We start from the raw sequence: 15,442 nt of genomic DNA, 5'->3' as shown, positions 1-15,442 counted from the left end.
TTGCAAACTATACACATGTTGAACTCATGAGATAAAAAATTGGATGCAGCCTGAACAGCAGTGGGAGCAGTTGATGAGGGGAATGGGGTGGGGGAATCACCATTTGAGAGCCACTAAGAGTACATCAAAGAGGGAGATGTAGCAGGAACTAAGGTTACATACATATTATATATATCTCTGTGTGTGTATGTTTTTAAAATGTAATCATTGCTTTTAGGATAAAGAAATGGTACAGACTGGCTTCTTTCTTTTGTTCTTCAGGAGATTGTACTATATATTTATTCAAGACCTATCCAAACCTATCATGGGTTTGAAGTCTTTGACTTACTTTGTATATTGTCAAATTACTGACTGGAGTTCCAATGGAAATACTCAACTGGAACTTCTTCTTCTTGCTAAGTGGTAGTAAATTCTGGGGGAAATCAAAGATACTTTGCAATCAGATATATCCAGAGATTTATAATGCACAGAATCTCAGACAGTATATGATGGAGGATATACACAGTTTTTGGAGCCCAGATTTCATAGTCCTCGTGTTTTGTGAAGAACAGTTGGATAGCTAATGTGAAAAGGTTAGCTATCCAGAAACTAGAAATAGTACTTTTAAATTTCTAGCAGATACAGCCTAGGTATACCATTTACATTGTTCTATGCTTTCTTCCAGATTCCCCCTCCCTGCTGCCACTTGTACTGTGTCCTATAGTACAGAGCCTTGCACCCTTCACTTCCACCACTCTAGTCTTTGAATTTAAATTTTTCTAAAAGACTGGACTAAAGTATTAAAGAAAATCCTGGTGACAGGATTTGGAAAACCAGACCCCCAGAGAATGGCTTTGCATTCAATATCACATGTATAAGGCATGCATTGTATGGATATTGTGACATTTTATATCCTCATGCACATTTTTTCCACACTTGCACAACTATAAAGCTAAAGAGTGTTCATATTGTTTCCTTGACTGTCAGGTTGCTGGTGCTAAAAAGCAGGGCCATCGTTCAAAGGAAGCACAAATGTTTGCATGCAGTAGGTTCCAGCTCTGAGTATCTCCAGCATCCAATCATAATCTAGTGAAAAAAGGGCTGATTCTCTTAAATTAATTATTTGATTAACTTTACCCAGGCATGGACAAACAGTTCAATTAGCATATTCTCTACTTTTCTCTCTCTCCCCCCTTTGCTTTAAAGTACTCTCCATTCTACTAGTCTAAGATTAGCTGGTACTTGTAATACCATCTTTTTAAAAGAAGGTTATTATTGTTTGGAACACCAAGAACTTCCCTTTCACTGTTTCAAATATCTGTAAAATGTCTGATTTCTAGTAAAGATACTGTGTTGTCTCACTTGCTCTGCTGCTTGTACAATCAAGATAGTTACATTACTATGCCACATTACTGATTCATTTATCTTCCTGAATATGACCCATAACAGAAAGTTCAAGCAACGTACAGCTAATTCCATCAAGTTCCTTTTTTTTTTTTTTTTAAAGGCTTTATTACCATAACCTATGTGGTTTCCTTCCACTTTAGAATGGTACAATTTTATGTTCTAGTTTGTATTATGTTCCCACAATGAACTGCCCTATCATAATCTGAGTAAATGCACAAGCAAAGAGAGTCATTTAAAGCAATGCCAGTAGTGTTCTGCAGCCAGAGAAGGTATCATTACACTTTCCTAGTCTCCCATTATCTAAGTGATGGATGTATATAGATATATATACCTGTAGGTCAAAGCTAGTGAAAGCTTTTTTTATTTTATTAATCAAATGTGTCCTGCACATAGTCTCTAAGATAGCTAAAAGTGTGGTCCTATACACGTCTACTCAGAAGTAAATTCTATTGAGTTCAGTGGTGCTAGTTGTGAGGAAATGTGCAATGTCCTTATGAGCAAATGGCTATGAGGAAGCTCACAAGCAGATCATGGCGGCATAAAACAAAAAGTAGCACATGGAATTATATTAGCTTGGTTTTACCAGAAGCACACATTATCAAATCAACTAACAAAAAGTTTTAGATAACAGCAGTTCTTCTTTATTTCAATGCCTGATATCTCCTCATGGTTTTCCATTACAATCTCTTTTAGTAGTTTTGCAGCTTAAGTCACTGCTGGGGGGTGGGAGTTGTTGCAATACGTCCCAAAATGTTTCCAAGCTGCTGTCAATAAGACTTCTCCATATTTGAGCTGTGGACATTTTTCTGGCCACTCCATGCTTCTCTAATACCTGTAGAGAAAAGAAAAACAGTGCAGTTACAAACCAATGCACAAGTAACAGGAGAAACATCAGTTCAGAAGCAATCTTCAGATGTTGTTTTGGTAGCGTAAAGAGAGAAAAATTCACGTTTTTTTCTAAACATACTGCTCCAAAGTGGTCTCACAGATATATGTCATTGGTGTCGCAAAAAACAAGGTATTGTCATTGCCATCTGTTGCTTCGTTTAGCTGCATTAATCAGGTGACCCTCTTTATGTCACACTGTTGGCCATTGATATCTTTACTTCATACGAAACTGTCCTGAATAGGGGAAGCCCTAAAAGTAATAATAATCTGATTTACTAATGTAGCATCAATTTGTTTTTTCTGTATTTTAAAAAAACTGCTAGGTTTAATCAAAGAACAACTAAGATAAATTGAATTTAGGATAAATGCAAGAGATAATGTCTTCACACTCTCCTGAATACATAGAAGGGACATGGGTGCATAGAACATAACAAGGTCTGCAGTTGGAGCTTTGTTTGTGTTTACACCTCTGTAGTTCTGCCTGTTGAAGAAACCCAATGAGCAGTTTAAAAAGTAGCTTCCTACTTCAGATATGAGAAAGTTAAAGTAAAATGAAGCTCTGGCTGCATGCAGTTCTCCCTTGTGTTTGAATGTTCTGTCTCAGAATCCCAGACATAGACTGTAAACATGAATTACTTGATGTGCTATACACATCAATCATATACCTCATTGTAGCTGCTGTGATACCAAAGGCTATGCATTGCTTCTGCACCCAACTTTTAAAGGGCTTAACCCTATATTACTGTCCTTTCCAAACTATTTAGTTGCCATAAGTTACACAGACCTGGGAAAAGGTGTTGTGCTGTGAGCCCATTCCCTCAGTCATCAGCGGTAGGCAATGTGTGTTCTTCCAGATGTTGTTAAACTCCAACTCCCATCAGTCCCAGCCAGCACAGCTAATGGTCAGGAATGGTGGGAGTTGTAGTCTAGCAACATCTGAACAGCTCCATGCTTGCTACTCAGGCTGTCGAACATGGTTATGATGCTCTTGGATGCACCAATGACAACAGATGCCAGAACTTCTATAAGCATAAATATTTACCTGTTATGCTCACGCTGTGAATATTTATCTAGTAGGTCTCGGTACTAAGCTTTTGCAAGGATGTTACTGAAAATGGAAATTCATATTTATATTTTAATTTATGAACACTGGAACCTGCATTTGTTAGTGAGAAAGATTAAGGCTGCACTCCCATGCATGCTTGCCATGAGTTCCTAAGTAAGTGGAACTCAATGAAACTAACTTTTGAGAATAAATGTACAGGATTGCAGTCAACATTTCCATATTTTACTGAAGGACAATGAAAAATTTCTAAGTGAAATTCATGGTTTTCAGTTTCACTAATAATGTTCTAATAAACTTTAAGGTGGGGTACAAATATCTTCAATAAATGAATACAGTTTGCTTTCCCTGTTCTCATTCTGCCTTACTGCTAAGAGCTCTGTCCTGCTGCTCCTCTTTCCCAGTGACTTTTCCCTCCAAATCACTTCTTATGGAGATGTCACCATAATGACTGTTAATGGCATTGACATCATTGGGGCAGAATTTTGGGGGCAGAGGTCCAGGGCCTCACTCAGCAAAGAATCAGACCAGGCTATTAATTGGAATGATGATTCTCCTGATGGTTTTGTTCCAGAAAGAGAGTGGCCTTCTTAGAGCATGGGGCATGGCAGACTTCCAACATTAAAGTTGTTCTCTTGAAAAATAATATGTAGTTCTTTTTAGCAAATCACTCCTCCGAGGCTGCATATTGTGATTGGCCATAAATCCCAACAGTTCTAAGCAATCCAGGATTTTTTTTTAGTGCTTCAGATATGATTTTTTCTATTAAAATTGGGGCACACTCCTGAAGGTGTTTGTGTAAAACCAGTTCATCTTGTTTGTTTGTTTGTTTGTCTGTCTGTCTGTCTGTCTGTCTGTCTGTCTGTCTGTTTGTTGTTTTATACCACCCTTCCTCCATGGAGCTCAGGGTAGCTTGTATGGTTCTTTCTTCCAACACATTTTATTCTCACAAAACCCTTGTGAGGCTGGTTAGACTGAGAGAGGATGACTGGCTCAATGTTACCCAGCAAAATTTTCAACTGAGAAGTGGCAGAACCCTGAGACAAAGACTCTAAGCACTACACCACACTGTCTCTCTCACTTAGGTTTCATGATGTATTTAGGTTCAGGCGCTAGACAGTTTTACAATAAATGATCCTTGCCCCTTTGGGGGCTTTTGTTTTTGAGTTGGTTTCATTGTAACTGTCCTTTTGCTGGCCTGTGCAAGATGGGTGCAATGTTCTCACAGAATCACAATCTCATGCTCTGTGTTTGTGCAGCTAAGCAACAACACAACTTTCATTTTAGTTTGTTAAATATTCAGTCATCAATTGGGTTGATTCTGGTTTCATTTCCCACCCCCCAGATTTGTTTTATGTGCCTGCAGTTTCAGAGGCTTGAGTCAGGTGGCTCCTAACTTACCACCAAACCAGAGAAATTATTTACATTATTTTTTTTTGGTCATTTAAATATTAGTACCATTTGAACTGGAGAAAAGGCAGAGTCATCCCAAATGGAAATATTATTACAACAGAAGATACCAGCTGTTTTAAGAGACTGTGATTTGGTTTAGAGAATGTGAAGGACTGATGTTGAGATTAATTGCTTGTTGGCTTGCTAGAAAAGTCATGCTAATGATTGTTGCTTATCGCTAACAACCACCAATTATTTATTAGAGTTATGAAAAAACTAGCTGATGGCACCTATAGTGCATGAAGCACTCTCCAAACCTCTGGAATGACACTCTTTGCCATGCCCTGTCAAGCTTATAATTTAGAAAAGACCCATGTGAGATTCTTGCCATAACATATGCAGATGACTATTACTTAAAAAAAAAGATCTCTGTAACTCATAAATAAAGTAGATGAAAACCCTGCAATACAGGAAGATGGAAGAGCAAATTCACCATATATTTATAATGTCAAACCATTATTTTCAAAAGGAAAAACGCACAAGATGTGTGTCTTCCATGGGGCTTACTTCCTAACTATATTGCCCACTAAGGGAATTATTCTGTGCATACTTGGGAAGTAAGCCCCATTGAGCTCAGTGCACTTAAAGGTAAAGGTAAAGGTACCCCTGCCCGTACGGGCCAGTCGTGTCAGACTCTAGGGTTGTGTGCCCATCTCACTTAAGAGGCCGGGGGCCAGCGCTGTCCAGAGACACTTCCGGGTCACGTGGCCAGCGTGACGAAGCTGCTCTGGTGAGCCAGCACCAGCGCAGCACACGGAAACGCCGTTTACCTTCCCGCTATAAAGCAGTACCTATTTATCTACTTGCACTTAAGGGTGCTTTCGAACTGCTAGGTGGGCAGGAGCTGGGACCGAAAAATGGGAGCTCACCCCACCGCGGGGATTTGAACCGCCAACCATGTGATCGGCAAGCCCTAGGCACTGAAGTTTTACCCACAGCGCCACCCGCGTCCCTCATCAGTGCCCTTACCTTTGAGTAAATATGTTTGGGATTGGGCTGGACGGTATACAATCTTAAATCTCGCCTATTCCACAGTTGTTGTTATACCTATATAGGATTACTCTGGAATAAACTGTGATAGGATCATAGTTGTGCAGCATAGCCTACTAGGTCTGTAAAATTAGAGGACCTGGTTTCAGAAGCAATTGCTAAACACATTTACTTGGAAGTAACTCAAATCAATTTTAGTTGAACATAACATTCTAGTAAATAAATATGATCTGCAGCTACAATTCTTGGCATAGTTTATGAGAAGTAAAGACCCACTGGATTCAAAAGTAACACTATAATCCTTACTTAGAGGGAAGACCCATTAAACTCAGTCAGACTTATTTTTGAGTAAACATGGATGGTTACGTGCTGTTACTTCTAAATAAACACATTTAGGATGAAATAGGGCTGCACATCTGATTTAATCCAAGTACTCTACCTCATCTGGTTTTTGAATTACAGTCTGATGATTTTTCTCAGCAACCAATTGTCCCTTTTGTCGCTTAACAATTTGTATCGCCTTGAGTTAGACTAAGTATCGATATACAGACACATAGAAACCTCTGCAGGGTATCTGTAAAACATTTTAATCACAAATCTATGAAAGTAAAACAGAGTATAACAGGTGCTGACATTAAAATACCTGGTATCATCTGATGCTAATTAGATACCTGAAAGCATAACTTTCTTGAGTGACATTTTTTGCTTTGCTGTTCGCTGCCATGTGCCCTAACGAAATATACCTTCTATAATTTGTAGTTTACAATTGCAAATTCTAAAAACAATATGCCATCCTGATGTCATACATAGGCATACTTCTAAAGGTCCTTTGAGTATCACCATTGCTATGTCCCATTATAAAAGAATACAGCTACCTTTTAAGAGCACTGCACTCCATCAACATCGCTGATAGCAAACTAGCCAAAATGTCTTCAGAATACCACCACATCAGTCTTCCTAAGTTCCTAAGCCTCATCAAACTAATATCTCTATCTAGATGTGTGCTGCCTATACATCACCTTTGCATGCTACACCTGTGATAAACTTGTGATAGCTGCTGTTGCTGGCACAACAGTACCAGTACACTGGAAAGCATTCTGATTGTTTAATTACACTGACTTACCACAACCCTAAATTCTTTCTGCAGTAGTTTAAAGGATTGTATCATTTGGCCAGTTATGTGTAAAGGGAGAATAAAGATTGGCCTTGCTTGAGACAGATGTAAAAATTATAGTTTAGCATCCTCCCAAAACTTGTCAGGAGTTATCCTTCAGCTGCATGTCTTGCAACATTCCTGGGGAGAGCTAGGTGTAACAGTTCTACTTAAGCTAATATGAATGTGTGTGTGTGTTTACCAGATATTTAGCAGATAGCATACAAACTAAAAGTCTTCAAGGGGAATGAAAGAACTTCAGCATGAAGTTCTTGCATGCATATTGTGCAAAAGCATTAATAAGTTCTTGCACATGGTAGTTGCACAGAATCTTTTCAGTGGGTCCGGTATGGGAACACTGTGCAGCAGATTGCGTCCAAGGTTATTTAATCTTTCTTTTGTGAGCCTGTACTGGAAGAATATACGATAAAGTGTCAGTGAGTCTGATCAAAGGAGAAAGTACCTAAACGGAATTTTTACTGTGAATGCAGTAAACATTTATCTCCAACATTATTCAAACTGCAGAATTTGTTCACTGGAAAATGCATTAAAAATAGGACTGCACAATGGAAACCTAGTGATGAAGGGGGAATTTAGAAAATTGTTTAAAAAATAATAATCACAGCTGCATATGCAACACTGGCATTCCTAGAATGTTTTAGAATATACATATATATATTTCTCCACCCATCAAACACTTAATATAAGATGGGTGCTCTAGGCAATTTGCAAACTATAGTTCCATCTAGATATATGTCAGTGTAAATCAAAAATCTTCCATTCAGTTTTTCTAAACAAGTATGCCATAATCTTTCCTACCCTTGTTTCCGTCAAACGCTCATAAATCTATTGCATTGCACTGTTTTTGCAGAATGAAGTCAAAAATCACAAATATTCTGAATATGGTAAAATACACATCCAGCAAGACTATCATCCTAGGAGACGTGGGTAATTTTCTTCACCTCAGGTATATATTTCATTGTAACAGAACTTTAATAGACATCAACTAATCATGTTTAAAGTCTAGCTCTTTATTATTGCCCTTTACCCATAAACTGCTCTTTTTGCTGACCTTAATATAGATGGTGAAAATAGCCAACCTTCCACATAAATGGTTATCTATATGGTCGCCCCCTCCCCTGGATATTTAAGGTAGGACTAGTTGGACAAGACATAAGTAGCATTTTGTCAGTTTTAAGGTTCCACCCATTAATTTCTTTTGATCCAAGCCATCTAGCACTTTCATATAATACCTATAAATGGGTAACCCTAAGATATAGGGCTTTGGGTCTTTCCAAATATTCCTGTAGATTCTCTTCGAGTTTTAATCTGTTCAAAGCTGTGCCCATATAAAGAATTTTGAATATGAGGAATCACTTCTCTTGGATGTATAGTTTATAGTTTTGTATTTATTGAATGCATTTGTGGGCTCCCTTAGGATGTGAAATGTATGGAAATATATGTGCATTACTAAAGAAAGGCCTAAATTTATTCTTTCTTCACATCATGCTCTTCTTTTCAGTAGAGGTTTTTAATTCAACACAAAACTAGAATGAGATGGAGCCAATTTCCTGGTCTATATGTGTGACAAATGCTAAAAGTAGCACAAGATTAACAAATTAGTTGAAGGGTAGGTCTTAAAAAAATGTTTAACTTTGTCTTACAAATAAAGATACAGGCTTTATTTAAAATAAAGCCTTCTTTACAGATGTGCAGGAAGAAAGGATCTTTTACTTCCCAGTAATTTAAGAAGAAAAGTTGGTATACGTGGAAAAGAAAGAGGGGGGGGGGACCTTCAGTAACCTAAACAAAATTGTATTTGTGAAAGATTATAAAGGTTTTATGGCTTTTCAGTGAAAATACTGTTTTCTCTTGAATGCTTTTAGGTTTCGTGTTTGATGTTTCGTTCCATTTTTAGTGGTATTCATAATAAAAATAATTACTGTTTTCACAACACATATTGTACATCTTACAAAAATAGGAGCTGTTGAGATACTGTGTTTTTTATTCATGCAGGCTCCCTGTATAGGACAGGTTAACCTGAAATGAAAGTAAGTGTGTGTGTGTTGTCAAGGGGGGTTCGGAAGAGATCATGCACGTACACAAGCATACACAGACAGAGTACAGGCACATGTGTCTTTATAAAAAGGCTTAATGGTGGCTCAAAATAAAAGGTATGGAACTTGACCTTTCTAGCTGACACAGTAATCACCTACTTGATGTAATCCAGATCTAACACCAAATAATAAAACCATATGTGACAACAGAATGATTCACATTATAAAATTATTTGTTTGTAAATAGCTATGCTTAACCATCATCATATATGCATGGCTTAATTTTCTCTGTACATGGATGTGTTTCACAAATCCTGATTTTAAGTAGCTATTAACTTAGATTGGAGAGCTTTTTATGCCTGTGGTTCGGGATTACCTCATCCATTCTGCTTTTAGAAGCGTGTCATAGCCCACCTGTTTTGCTTTTGCCTAAATTACATCAAAATAATAGCATTCTTTACTGCGTACATTCCTACTTTCTGTATCCTAACATGATATCCATGTTTAAAATTCAAGTGCAGCCTTATTCAGGTTGTAAGTCTCAGTCATCCAATCTCCCCTTCACATATCTGTTCATGTTGACAGACTATGTCATAATACATCAACAGAAAGATCAGCACAGAAGAACAAAAATTCATCACCTGACAGCAAGAGGAAAACTGATTTCCACTATTAAATTAGTAGAAATATACCATTACTTCAGTACCAACGAGGAGACCAGGGTTAAAAGAATTCATGGTGTTATGATTCTGCAGGAGAATCCATTTTGTCTGTTTGAAATAATATTTACATGAAAAAACGGTAAGGGCCAAGAGCCAAGGATCAACACTGAAAGGTAGAGAGTCAACTTCTGCCTTGTGTCTCCCAAGTTTGCAAACGTTCATTTCCCCAAAAGAAAGTTAACTAGGGACTTTTATTTCACAAAACAGTTTTCTGGGATTCTTTGTTTTATTAGTTCAAGACTCAGATCTTGAGATGCTTTGACTTTGGCAACTGGTTCATAGCTTAGGCAGAGTCTAAACATATATATATACACACACAAAAGCTCCATCCTGCTTCCTTATTGGTGGAGATAGAATTTTTAATATACTATCCTGAGCCTTGGTGTTTCGGCAGGAATTTAACAATACCTGGAATAAATAATGTCTTTTGCAGCCTGGGGCAACAGCTGCCACTTATGCATTAATTCTGCCCCTGTTTGAACACTCTCCAACATATGCACTTCTCTTTTGTCTGTTATCCTAGAGTTGTGTTATTCCCAAATATTGACATCATCTACTTTTATCAGCACTAACTGCTCTGAAGCTTCCTAGTCTCATGCTCAGCTCTGTTTCTCTCTATTGATTATCTTCCTCACTCCAGCAGGTACCGAGCCGGAGATGCTGTCCTGAGAAACAGCTTCCAATGACTTTATACGCACAATTTACACGGAATTGTTTAAAGAAGATATTAGCCTCAATACAAATCAGTGAACCTCGTTTAGTCAATACTGCACAATTCAGCTGTTGGCACCCTGTCACATGTTAGTCTTTAAAGTCAACTACCATACCCAATCTGCACATTAGCCATAGTATTTAGTTTCATATTAAAATGAGGTGAGGTTTTGTTTTGGTTTTTTTACTCAACTTTTGGTTTAAATCTCCTCGGTGCCCTTTTTACATCACCTTGCTGAGCCATATGATAGTAATATAATTTTAAGTATAAAAACCTGAGATTAAATGCTTGATTTTTGACAGTGTCCTTAAATATAATAAATTCAAAGGGAAATACTGTTAGGTTAAAATGGAGTGTTTTTCATTAAGTCCAATCAAATGGTAGACAACAAAGGATCTTTTATTTGAGAATATGAAGTGAAAATGAAAACCAGAAAACCTTTACTAAGAAAAGGTCCGGCTAAATTATGTTGTAAGGAGCTCTCCAGAGTGAGCCTTGTTGTTTCACTAAGAGTGAATTAAACTAAGATGCATTATAGAGGGAATACTATACCAAGCGGCAAATCTTAGTGTTTCATGAAAATGAAAATAAGGCCCAGATTCATTCAGCACAGACAAAATGTAAAGGTTATATATGAAAATAAATACTGCAGCATCAAATCTGCTCTATTATAAGGACAAGGTTTGCAGATGAACATATTTCCTTTTGTGTCCGAAAGCACTCTATATTATTTTAAGTGTGGGTTTGTTTCCAGCTTATCCTCCCCTCTATTTTTTATCAAAATAGTATTGCAATAATAATGGTATTTGTCAGAATACTACCACAGTTCATATAAAAATAATTGTCCCTTATGCAATCAAATTAAATATTGTTATAATACGTGTAACATTTTGAAAAAAGCGATGCTACATTTAATAGCTTACTTTCACTGAATTGTACACTATTCTGAACAGCAGTGAAAAAGTGCTACTATTATAGTTTTGAAATGCAAATGCATCTTATGATCATTATTTATAGAGGGATTCTACACATATCCTGTTCCATGTAATATTTTTAAAAGGAAAAAATACCCACCAATGTGCACAAGATGTCAAAATCACAAGTGTGATCTATTTTCAAGGAAGGATGGGGAGTTTGGGAATCTGCAGAACAAAGAAAATAAACTCTTTTTGAGGATACTTGCAAGCTGTGTCTTAAATATTGATTTTAAATGTGTTCCAGCAATCCCTTTTTGGCAGAGTTAAGTTATGAATGTAACAAATTCCAGGGGTGGGGAAGCAATGGAATACCTGGCATAGGTGTTTGGCTGTTTAAATAATATGCATTTTATAAGAGTCCTTTTTCCCTCTAAAGAGCTCAGCGAAGGACCCCAGTTAGCAGAGATATGTGGAAAGATGACCAGCCTAGCCTCCCTTATGGACACACACACACGAGCTTCCTGAGACTCAGAGAATAGCCTTTTCCTCTAAGATTCAACCGACAACAATTCAAATATGAAAAGGGGAGAATATGCAGGCAGGACCGAAATAACTACATTCTGAAGCAGCAAAAAGGCAGGTGTGATTTAGGAATTTATTGTGCTTGTGGCTGCTGCTGCTGCTGCTGTGTATGTGTAAGCTACTTCACAGGGCTGAAGTCTATTTTCCATGAATCTAAAATATGTAAGTGTAAATATACAACTGGATGCAAAAAATTTGCCCGATGCTACTTGGTCCATTTATGTAGGTAGCTTTCCTTATTTTTATTTTTAATTATTTCTATTATATTTTTCTCCTGCTTAATCTATATGCCTCTGTCTGTATATTAAATATTGCTTCAGTTGCAATTTCATTTTCAATTCTTAATATCAATTTATTTTTTAAAAAATGCAGAGTCTATAGAATGGTAAAATACAGCTATACTGCAATCCTATGCATTCCTACTCAGAAGTAAGTCCTACTGAGTTCAGTGGGACTTACACCAAGCAGGTGGGTATAGGATTGCAGCCTTAAAGTAATTTTGCACTGTGCTACTATAATAGTATCAAAAGAAACACAAAGAGCACAATCCAATCATAATTAAAGAATTGTAATCCCCATTGGTTTCAACTAGAGAGTTCAGCACAAGCTGTGAATGTTTCCTATTGAAACCAATGGTACTTAACACTGCTTAATATGGCTGGAACATACCCATAAGCCAATTATATATTGTATGTTTGATGTGCCATATGAGAACACATTTTTAAAAACTATAAATGGGCATGAAGTACTGTATTGCTTTTTTAAAATTATGTATCAGCAGATGCTGGCTTTTTACAACTAAGGGACAATGCATAACCTTTACCTTTATATAAGATTTAACTTTTTCTGTAATGATTAAAAATGTCTATCAATATTATCATGCTTATTTTTACCATAAGATGAATTAATGCAAAAAAATATTGTTAGCTATATGCATTTGCTTCTCAATAAAAGCAACATCGAGTTATGGTGTGCTGTACTTAAACTCTGTCTATGTGGGACTACTCAAAAAGGGAAGGAACTGGGTTTTGAAACTGTTTTTAAACAAAACTATATATATATATCTTTTCTTTATTTAGAGGGGGGGAACCATATTACCTCCATAAAATCGAATGTTTTCTTAGGACTAATGCTTCAGATCAAGTTGCTAGGTTGTTGCTTTTTTACGTTTACCATTATCGTTGGATAAATTAAAAACAAGTTTACCCAATTTTCTTGTTTTAACATTAGGTTTCTAATATGTATTTGAAGAAAGAAAATTGCCTAAATTGCAGGAGATTTCTACCAGCAGATCCTGCATTATCAAGATACCATCATTGGTGTTGTTTATTAGCAGAATGCTGTTAGCCTCCTTAGCTTACTGGGTTGTTTTTTTGTTAATGCTTACAAATTTAATCTCAGATATGTGTATCTATGATTTAGACAGGTGTCAGTCAGCATTAGTGTGTCAATTTTTCACAAGGAAATAGAAAAGAAAGTCTAAACCTCTCCCATTAATGTAGCCAAGTTCCAAAAAACCATATTATTAAATACCATTTATATCCTTAAGGTAAGAATCCACTGAGAAAAACATCACACTGTTTATGATATATCTAAAGCCAAATTAGGTATAAAGCAGTCTAAATAGTTTCCTGCTTTCTTTAATCAGTCTCCATAGGTGTTCATACAGTGAAGTGAATAGGGTGAAGCTATTAAAGGAACTGTAATTGCCTTCCTGAAGTAATAATATATCTGGTACAAATGTCAATATAACCCTCAAGAATTCACGGGTTCTGTGCCAATTGGAATGACTCAGTTTTACAGCACAATCTCCAACTTGTTTACTTGGAAGCAAGTTTCCTTGATTTCAGTAGCACTTACTTCCAGGTAAGCATGGTTAGGATTGTATCCTTAGGATATTATGCTAGCCCATGGTTACACATAGTACAGCACATTATTGTGTTTATACTAATACGTACATGCATACAGAAAGAGGACAGAGGAACAAATGCTAAATGAAAGGATTTGATACAGTCATTTCCATCCCAGAAAAAATATACGAACCATTCAATTCTGTGCATGTTTCCACACAATCTCACTGTCTGGTCAGTGGGGCTTACTCCCAAGTAAGTATGTACAGGATTTCAGTCAGAATTAGTAAGTGAGAATACAGTCCGGTTTAAGAACGATTTGGTTGATAAACTCCGCTAAACTAGAAATAGTGTCCCGGTTTGAAAACTTTACCTCGGTATAAGAACAGAATCTGAATGATGGAAGGGCACCGGCGGTGGGAGGCCTCATTAGGGAAAGCACGCCTCAGTTTAAGAACAGTTTCAGTTTAAGAATGGACTTCTGGAACGGATTAAGTTCGTAAACCGAGGTACCACTCTAGATACTAGTATATATTATCTCATTGATTTTGGATCTGTAAGTGAAAGATGGCATTTTTTTCCTGTTATACAGGAAAAATCCCAAGGCTCTCCTGCCCATGAGCTTTGAAGCTCATGTAGATAGACCTACTTAAAGAGACACTTGCTGCAGCAGTTAATGTAAGACAATTTTGTATAAACCCAAGGGCCAATTTATGCAGCCCTTTTAGCCAGAGATGTGATTTTTTGGGATGTGTGTTCAGAATACATAGAAATGAAGTCTTCTCGTTGCTCTATCATGTCTCCAGACCACGGTTTGCCAGGTCACCATAAATTTTCCAAAGGGGGGCCAAATGGTGGAATAAGGAGCCAATGGTGAATCTGGAAACTGCTTCACCATGGATTTAGGGTTGACAATTCCTGTGGCAACTAGCAGTTAACTTTCTAAAATGGGCAGTGGAACTTTGGAGGGAGGGAATATGCATACAAGCTGACATTTTACACATAATGGGACTAGTGTGCATGTATGAAAGTGTGCGTACACACTTATCAGGGGAAGTATTCGATTTTGATGCATGGAAGTAAAGAAAAGGACATTTGAAATGCTGATACTTGTGAATATTTATACGGAAGTGGGTCTGACAGCTAAAAGAGAATTACTACTTATGAAATTCAGTTTTGTGAATTGCACGAGAACTAAAAGGGATTCACACTGCCAGGTTTTTGTTTGTTTGTTTTTTTACACGCTGTTGACAACTATTACATGATAGTTTGGTCATTTGAAATGTACATCATGTGTTGACTCTCTGTGACAGCTGTTTCAACACACACAAGTAGTACCTATCAACAGGATGAAAGCTTGCCTTGAATGGGCTTAGCATTTCAATCCAACGAAAACAAATACTATTCAAGGAAATATTTAAACATACAAATATTGATTTTAGTGTTTTGAGTTCTTTTTTTAAAAAGTTTGAATGAATACTGATGCTATGTAGCATTCCGCTCCCCCTTTTAAATCATTTTAGGAAGAAATCATACACAAGCAAAAAAAAAATTCCATGTCTTTGGCAAAAACAAAAATAAAATGAAATATGGCAAACCTACCCAATGCAGAACTCTGCAATTGCTTCAAGTTGCACATGTCATTTCCATGCTTACAGTAGTGAATGGGC

At 37.0% G+C, this 15,442-nt stretch overlaps 1 long non-coding RNA gene across 1 annotated transcript in view; it reads right to left on the bottom strand.

Moving 5' to 3' along the window:
• Nucleotides 1-1,932: 1,932 nt before the first annotated feature.
• The window catches only part of LOC114600492 (uncharacterized), a 34,658-nt gene continuing 21,148 nt past the window's right edge, over nt 1,933-15,442 (bottom strand). Inside the window, exon 2 of the long non-coding RNA XR_003707566.2 lies at nt 1,933-2,218. This is a non-coding gene — a long non-coding RNA (uncharacterized LOC114600492). The remainder of the gene's footprint in view (nt 2,219-15,442) is intronic.

The sequence above is a fragment of the Podarcis muralis genome, chromosome 8 (genome assembly GCF_964188315.1).
Source record: "Podarcis muralis chromosome 8, rPodMur119.hap1.1, whole genome shotgun sequence".
Classification (NCBI taxonomy): domain Eukaryota; kingdom Metazoa; phylum Chordata; class Lepidosauria; order Squamata; family Lacertidae; genus Podarcis; species Podarcis muralis.
Note: the sequence above shows the minus strand (reverse complement) of the source record. Positions and strands in the feature narration are given on the sequence as shown.